Source organism: Nelumbo lutea, chromosome 1 (assembly GCF_056320005.1).
Source record: "Nelumbo lutea isolate HS-2025 chromosome 1, American lotus-T2T, whole genome shotgun sequence".
In the NCBI taxonomy this organism is placed as follows: domain Eukaryota; kingdom Viridiplantae; phylum Streptophyta; class Magnoliopsida; order Proteales; family Nelumbonaceae; genus Nelumbo; species Nelumbo lutea.
This window is the reverse complement of record NC_142684.1, coordinates 137,629,522-137,639,182: the sequence shown is the minus strand read 5'-3', so window position 1 is coordinate 137,639,182 and position 9,661 is coordinate 137,629,522.

Sequence of the window (9,661 nt, the reverse complement as noted above, 5' to 3'; positions counted from 1 at the left end):
ACTACAAGGAATAGTGTTGCACTCTCTACTCATATGGATCCCAGGAATTAAAACCTTTTGCAAACATTTTGAAACCATAATATATATATGTATATCTTTATATAAATATATTTTGCAAAACAAATTTCAACGGTTGAAATTAGCTGCCAGCAGCTTTGGTTTCCATCAGAGAGAGTGCATCCTCGATCATTCACTTTGTCTGACAAAGGGGCTGATCCTGTCACTATGATCTCCCACTCAGGTGAATTCTCGGACTATCCCAACATACCAAGGTTTTGACCCCCTCTAAGGATCTCACTGATTGGCATATCAAAGATAGCCCAATCTAACACCTAGTGCAGAATCATAATCGAGTCTAGGGGTCAGGTGTAACATTCTAGTTTTGTCCATCAATCTCCAAGGTCCAGGGCAATACTGGAATTCTGGTTTGGCTCAAGGTTTCAAGAAAACCCACACTTCATGTACCTCAGGTCTCATCCTGGCAGCTGAGACAAGCCATCCGAAGCAACTTGGCGGCACATCAGTGTCAGCCTTGGTAGGATAAATCTCCCCAGATCTATCCAACGGCTGTGAAGATTCTAAACTAACACAAGTCTCATTTGTGTCCAGTTTAAGGGTATTACACAGAAACATAGCATAATAACATGAATCAAAATTGTACTTTATTTATTTACAATAAATGTCATAATGTACATCATTCTGATTGGAGCTAAGGGTATACATTGTCTAACAATATGTATGTAGATAACATGAATCAAATTAGGTTGTGGACTAATATTTGCTTTTTATCAGAAATGGCAAACGAACAATTCACAAAATTGTTGGATGACAACAAACTAAAGGGCCCAAACTATGTTGACTGGTATCATAATCTTATGTTGGTCCTTACTTCAGAGAAATTGGACAAAGTAGCTAAGAATCCTGCAATGGAACGTCCGGGTGATAGGGTTTCTGAGACCCATAGGAGGGACTACCAAGAATGGGAAGAGAAGAATTCCCTAGCCCGATGCTACATCATAGCCTCCTTGGATAATCTAATACAGTGATAGTTCGATCAAATCGAATTGTCTAAGGATATCTTGGATAGTCTAAGGACGATGTATGAAGAGCATAATCATTCTACTCGACAGAAGATCTTGAAATAGTTCATGACCGCGCAGATGTCCAAGAACAGCAGGTTCATGACCATTGTCTAAAGATGATGGGTTATATTAATGAACTTGAGGCTCTTGGATCCAGGTTGGACCATGTGACCAAGGTAGATGCCATCCTAAGTTCTCTGCCTCTTTCCTTCAATCAGTTCATCATGAACTACAACATGAACAAGCTAAATGTTAGCATCCAAGAACTTAGCAATATGTTGAAAAGGACCGAGGAATTGATTAATAAGGATGAACCCATTTCAATGCTTGTTGAAGCCGGAAAATTGGGCTAAAAGAAGAGGAAGGCAAAGAGAAAGCCTCAAAAGAAAGCTACAAAGTCCAAGAAGCAGAAGAAAGATAGAGCATCAAATGCTTGTCACTTCTACGAGCAGGCTGACCACTAGAAGAGGAACTATCCTCAACACCTGGAATCCAAGAGACAAGGTAATTTTGAATCCTATGTATAGAAACCAATTTGTTGGTAACTTCTATTTCTTGGTGTATTGACTTCGGGGCTTCGACTCATGCGTGTAACTCACTGCAGGGGTTCTGGATAAACAGAAAACTGAGTGATGGAGAGGTGTCTCTTTACTTGGGGACTTCTGCAAGTGTTGCAGCTACAGCTATAGGAACTGTAGAGTTAATTTTTAGAGAATGAACTATTGTACTGAAAGATTGTCTTTATGTACAAAATTTGAGAAGAAATTTGATATCTGTTTCAAAACTGTGTGCGGATGGATATTCTGTTTTCTTTAGTAATATGGTTACTATTAAAAGAAATAGCAAATTCCTCGCATACGGAGAACTTGTGAATGGTCTCTATGTTCTCCATCCTTCTCTAGAAAATAACATAACCAAAACTACGTTGGGTGACATCCCCAAGAAAAAAACCCCTGATATAGTTAATCCCACGTGCCTGTGGCATTACCGACTTGGCCATATTAACATAGGTCGCATCACAAGGTTGGTAAAGGATGGTCCTTTGGATTTTCTAACTGTAGAAGATCTTCCAACCTGTGAACCTTGCCTTCAGGGTAAGATGACGAAATGGCCATTTAACGGTAAGCCTGAAAAATGTACAGGCATGCTTGACCTTATACATTCTAATGTATGTGGTCCCATGAGTGTTAGGACATGTAACCAGCACGCTTATTTTATAACATTTACCGATGATTACTCTCGGTATGGTTAAGTGTACCTAATGAGACATAAGTCTGAATCATTTGGAAAGTTCAAAGAGTTCAGACAAGAGGTCGAGAAATAGTTAGGGAGAGAAATTAAGACCCTTCGATCGAATCGAGGTGGCGAGTATCTCTCTGACGAATTCAGGGACTACTTAAAGGTCAATGGGATACTGTCACAGCTAGATCCTCCTACACCACAACTAAATTGTGTGTCAGAGAGGAGGAACCAGACTTTATTGGATATGAGCTTATCACTTCTTGTACACTCAGTGTTACCCACATCCTTTTGGGGTTACGCATTAAAGAATGTGATATACATGTTGAACCGAGTTCCAACCAAATCAGCTCCGAAGACTCCCAATGAGCTTTAGACCGAAAAGAAACTAAGTATGAGACACTTGAAGATTTGGGGTTGTTCAGGACATGTTAAAAGAACGAATGCGGTCAAATTGGAATAAAAGACCAATCGTTGCCTATTTGTAGGCTACCCCAAAGGCTTTGTGGGTTACCTATTCTATGACCCAGGAGAACAGAAGGTCTTCTATAGTCGAAATGCCAATTTCTTGGAAGATGATTACATCCTGAACATTCACCGTTAGGAAGTTGTTCTTGATGAGGAGAGCTCAGGGGTAGTGGGAGGTGTCCCACAAGTTCCAGGTAATGACCAACCTAGAGATCTACCCAGGTTTCGAGGCTTCCAGATCGTTTTGGCTATGACCAAGATAGATACTTGGTGGAAGCTACGACCAGTGAGGAGGATCCCGTGACTTATATGGAAGCTATGTTGGACATAGATTCCTTGAAGTGGGTAGATTCCATGAGAGCTGAGATGGACTCAATGGAGACCAATGGAGTTTGGACTCTAGTAGATCTGCTCCTTGGGGTGAAAGCAATTGGTTGCAAATGGATCTACAAGAGGAAGAAGGGCCCTGATGGTAAGGTTGAGACCTACAAGGCTCATCTTGTGGCGAAAGGGTACACTCAAAAAGAGGGAATCGATTATGAGGAAACCTTTTTGTTGGTGGCCACGCTTAAATCCATTTGGATCTTGCTATCTGTAATAGTATACCTTGATTACGAGATTTGCCAAATGGATGTCAAAACTATGTTCCTGAATGGAGATCTTAGTGAAGATATCTACATGCAGCAACCGCAAGGTTTCATAGTTGCAGGTCAGGAACACATGGTATGTAAATTAAATATATCCATATATGGACTTAAGCAAGCTTCAAGAAATTGGAACATCCGGTTTGACTCTACTATCAAAAAGTTAGACAGTTTTGTATGCCCTTTGCTCCAATTAGTTTTGATGTACTTTTGATATTTAGTGTAAATGAATAAAGTAAATGTTTGATTCATGTTGTGTGGTATGTTTCTGTGTAAGACCCTTAAACTAGACACTTAATGAGACTCGTGTTAGTTTAGAATGTTCGCAGCCACTAGATAAGTCTGGGGAGATTTATCCTACCAAGGCTGATAGTGGTGTGCTGTCAAATGTTGGGGTGGCCTATCTCAACCGCCAGGGTGAGACCCAAGGCACATGTAGTGTAGGATTACTTGAATCTTTGAATTAGACCAAATTTTCAGTATTGCCCTAGACCTTGGAGATTGAAGGGCAAAACTGAAAAGTTACATTTGACCCCTATACTCGATTATGATACTGCACTAAGTGTCGGATTGGGTTGTCTTTGACATGCCATCACTGAGATCCTTAGCGGGGGTCAAAACCTGGGTATGTTGGGACAGTCTAAGAATTCATCTGAGTGGGTGATCATAGTTATAGGATCAGCCCCTTTGTCGGGCAAAGGTAATGATCGGGGATGCACTCTCTTTGATGGAAACCAAACTGCCGATAGTTGATTTCAATCATTGGAATTTTGTTTTGCAAAATTTATATAAGATATATAGATATTTATGGTTTCAAAATGTTTGCAAATGGTTTTAATGTTAGATAGTTTTGTATGCCCTTAGCTCCAACTAGTTTGATATACTTATGACATTTATTGTAAATGAATAAAGTGCATATTTGATTCATGTTATATGGTGTGTTTTTGTGTAATACCCTTAAAACCGGACACTTATGAGACTTGTGTTGGTTTAGAACATTCACAGCCAATGGGTCGGTTTGGGGAGACCTATCCTGATAAGGCTAACACTAATGTGCTGCCAAGTCGGTTGGGGTGGCCTATCTCTACCACTAGGGTGAGACCCGAGGTGGATAAGCTTGAGACCTTGAACCGGACCAGAATTTCAGTATTGCCCTAGACCTTGGCAATAAGTGGGCAAAACTGGAATGTTACACCTGACCCCTAGACTCGATTATGGTACCGCTTTAGGTGGCGGATTGGGCCATCTTTGATATGCTAATCAGTGAGACCCTTAGAAGGGGTCAAAACCTAGGTATGTTGAGATGGTTTATGAACCCATCTGAGTGGGTGATCATAGTGACAGGATCAGCCCCTTTGTCGGACAAAGATAATGATCAGGGAAATGCACTCTCTCTAATGGAAACCAAAACTGCCGGTAGTTGATTTCAATCGTTGAAATTTTGTTTTGCAAAATATATTTATGCGATATAATATATATTATAGGTTTCCAAAATTGTTTGCAAAATGTTTTAATACCTGAGGTCCATGTAAGAGGAGAGTGTAGCACTGTACCTTGCAGTCGGGGGAGAGATCATCTCTTGTCGGGCAATGTTTGATCATTATGGACTGAGAGGTTAAGTGTAAAGCCATTGAGGGTTAAATCTGATGGGCTAATCTTACATCTGCCCACAGTCCTTGGGTGTTACAAGGTGGCTTGGCACAATGACCACTTAGTGTAAGTATTGGGCCCATAGAGTCCATATGATGGGCTCAAGGGGTTCCCTGGGCTTTTAGTGAATTCCACTAGGCCTTGTGACAGAGGTTGGGCCCAACCCTTGTGGCTGATGTGTAGATCAATGTTTGGGTCCCACGCCATACAGAGAAAGCCCAATTGGGCAACAATTTGGAAGGCGCACATACACTTAATGGGCCAAAAGCCCAATACGAGCTAGGCTAATTAGATTGGCTTGAATGGGGCGAATCTGAGATATAGACCAGCCTTAAAGGATAAGGGAAAGTCCCTATCCACTCAATAAGAGTCCAAATTTGAATATGATTCAAAATTGGAAACTCCTAATCAAACTAGGAGGGCTGATCATGATCTACAGATTTGATAAAGACTCTACCTTATCACTTAAAGGGATCAACCTCTCCTAATAGGATTAGGAGCTGATCCCTTTAGGATTATATAAGGAGGAGGGGGTGAAGAGAGAAATCAGCATACAGTGAGACTATGCCAATTTCTCCCTGCCTCATGTGAGAGTCATCAAGAAGTGTTCTTGATATCAGTTCTTTGTGAAAGAACTGAAAAGAAGTTGTGCTCACCTGCCATCTAGTGGGTTCTTGCAAAGGATCTAGTTCTTGTGAAGAACGTTGCTGATTCTACTCCGTCCTACACTGCGCCATTTTCAGTGGGAGTAGTCTTTGGTGACTTTTCTGGGCGTGAACACCTTTGTTGGGGGATACTAATTCTGCATATCAGGTGTTTCCCTCTCCTACTATTTTGTTCAGATCTGGTTCGGTCCTTGATTCAAGATTGATCATTGAAAATTAGTTTTCTAAAATAGGGAATGTGATTCCCAATTGTAGGAAGGAAAGAAATTTTTGAAATTCGCCCATTCTATTCCTCTTTATCCTGGTGTCCATACGATGGATCTTTCCATTCCTTCAGTTGTATCAGAGCCAGGTTCAAATATTGAATCAAAATTGTTAAGATCTGAACCTGCGCAAATAGGCAGAAGGCATTCTACCTAATTTGCACAGATTGTGATTTTTTTTGGGGGGGAAATTGTTCCTATAAATATGGGCGAATAATCTGGAATTAAATTTTACATAAATTTGTATTTTATATGGAATGGTTCTTTATTTTTTCTTGATTTATGGGCTTCTCGTACAATGGAGATCGAAATCTCTGTTCTTGGCGCATGGATATCTACGAAAAGCATATTCTTGATTTTCTTTACATTTGGTCTGTTAATATTTTTTTTTAATTTTTAGACTGAATGTATAGGATTCGATCTGATGTAATAATTAAAAGAAAATTAGGTTTTTTCTATTTCTGTATTATTTTTGGATCAAAGTTGGCAACGCTGGAAGGAGAATTCGCAGATATGAAAATCGTTATCTACAATTTGCAGTTTGAGAAACTGTGAACTGTGTTCTAACCTCTATTTTGCAGGATGGAGTGTGCAAACAGCCCTACTTGACTGATTTGTGTTTTTATTTATTAGTATTTAATTTCAGATCATTAATCTTGAATTAATTCAGGAATTAAAAATCAAACCCAGACCAATTCGAACCAGATTTGGACCAAATCAGTTGGACTGAATCTAGGGTTCGATGGGGGCTGATTTCAGTCTTGATTTCTCCCACTTTTGGGTTAGGGATTGATATTTAATTGTAGGTTTTAATTCGGCCCAACCTATAAGGCCCAGTTTTAAATTGTTAAAACTGCAAAAGCCCACCATTCGCATGAAAGCTATATGGGCTGAACTACTAACTGCTATTCAGCCCATATACCTAGTTGATATTGGAAGTTAATATTATGGGCTTTAAAATGGGCTTTACAGATATTTAACTGATTGGATCAATTCTTCCTGCATATGATGTATGGATGTGTGATGTGTTGCGTTCATGGGCCATAAGCACTTGGCCCATGCAGATACGATAGTGGCTCTTGCGCGCACCATGGTTAAATGCACATTGTTGCCATGGTGACCCTTATGGTCATTGGATGACCTTCCCATCGTGGTAGGCCCCACTCCCCTGAAAAGGACACGTGCAGAAACCCTAGCCGAATTGGGCCACCAGAAATCTGGCTTTATGAAAGCTAGTGGGAGCCACTCCGGTTTAATCTAAAACTAGGGCATAACTTGTTCCCTCCTGAAATATGAGTGCATGTGATAGGGAGATCCATATGATGGACTCTCTAAAGGCCTTCTATCATTAGCATGAAGACGGGTCCTTCAAGTGATGAGGGGAAGCACAAAAAAATGGGCCAACCGATTTGCTACTGGATCTGTTGGATTGTTTCATATGATGATAGGGACGTCATAGACCGATGTGGGAGGGGCTTCACCAGAAAATGGGAACTCTCTCACGGTACCTTGGCATGCTCGAATATGATGGGTGAGCACTCACTAGACAAAAAGGTTTACCCGTAAATGGCTATGAACCTTATCTGATAGAGGCCAAAGGGAAAGCTCATGTGATAAGTGGATATGATCCTTCATAGAAAGGTGGTGGGTTATGCAGCTGAAACAGTTGGCTCCATGCACCCTATGTGGTTTCCCACATTTCCAAGAGACATAATTGTCGTTGTCTCCATCATTGAGATAGGAGGGAAAACCCGATGATGAACAAATGGAAATGGAACATAGATTAAAAGCCATATCTATGTAGACAACATGAATCAAATCAGGTTGTGGACTGATGTCTTACTATTTACCAAAAATGTCTAACGAACAATTTGCCAAGCTTCTTGATGACAACAAACTTAAAGGCCCTAATTACACTGACTGGTATTGTAACCTCATGTTGGCATTGACTTCTGAAAAATTGGATAAATTTGCCAAAAAACCCCGCCCCGGAGCATCCAGGTGATCAGGCTTCTGAGGCCCGCAGAAGGGACTACCTGGAGTGGGAGGAAAAGAACTCCCTGGCCCGCTGCTATATCATGCTTCTCTAGACAATCCAATATAGAGGCAGTTCGATCAGATCGAACTGGCCAATGACATATTGGACAATCTGAAAACTATGTACGAAGAGCAGAATCGTTCTACTCGGCAGAAGGTCTTGAAGCAGTTCATGACCGCTCAAATGACCAAGGGACAGCAAGTGCATGACCACTGTCTTCGGATGATGGGAAACATAAATGAGCAGGAAGCCCTAGGGTCCGGACTAGACCACATCACCAAGGTATACGCCATTCTGAATTCTTTACCTCCGTCCTATAATCAGTTTGTCATGAATAATAACATGAATAAGCTGAACGTCAGCTTACAATAGCTCAGCAATATGTTAAAACAAGCCGAGGAACTGATTCGTAAGGGTGAGCCCGTTGCCATGCTTATGGAAGCAGGCAAGCATGGCAAGAAGAGGAGGTCTAAGAATGCAGCGGAAATCCTAACCATCCATTAGAAATCCTAGGGAGTTCCTAACTTTGCTAAAACCCAGTTGTTGCCTTCATCTTTCTCCCTATTCCCAGTTGTGTCCACGATTCTCTATAAAAAGGGTCCTAGGGGCCCTATAGAAGGGGTTGGTCAATTCACCTAGCTAAGAAGGAAGGCTGATCTTGAAATGTTCAAGGGTAGAGGAAGAGGATGCCTAGGCAAGAGGAGGGGTTCCTACTTGTAGTTCACCAACACCACTATTGCCAACATCACTGCTGCATGGAACTAATTATTCATATTTAACAGATAAAATTCTGATAATTGAACTAATTAACATGGGTATTTCCCAATTGAACAAAAAGTGGGTATTACCCAAAAAAACAAGAAGAATACAAAATTGATCCATTATATAATCAGCAAAAAGAATAGGAACATGTTGTAAGTCCCAAGATAGCTGAAGCATAGAAAGCTTGATCTTCCCACCATTCAATATGGTTTTATTAGAAATACAAATTTCATCTTCATCCTATGTATGTTTTGTATGAAGCACGGCAATTTCATTTTTTGGAAATTAGAAAACATGTTTCAGCGAAAGTGTCACAACATGAACTTACTGAAGACATTTGTTAGAATAATCAAAATATGTGAAGAAGTAGATTGATCCCAATAGAATAGGAGCATATCTACAAAACATAAAACCATATTTAGTTAGTGAAAAAAAAATAGAAGGAAGAGGAGGCAAGAAAGCAGAGCATGGGCGGTGGATTCAAAGAAGAAGAAGAAGAAGAGGAAATGAGAGAGATCCATCATGACCTGGTTGGAGTAATACAAGTCGGATCATCAGAGTCCAACTGCCGAATTATAGAAGGTTTGAAGGAGGGAGTGCCGAGAGAGAGGAAAAAGAGGGAATCGAGGATTTGAGGGGTTTTTCCATCATTTTACTTTTAAATGATTTAACGAGCTAGAATGGGCATCCGATTCCTGGGAGATGGGTCGAGAATGGGCATTACCTCAAATGGGGGATTGTCATTCTACTTGGAATGGGAATCAGATTCCGATTCTGCTCAACCAAACATCTGGAATCGGAATGACCCATTCCGATTTCGATTCCAAACTCTTATTCCTGTGAACTAAAC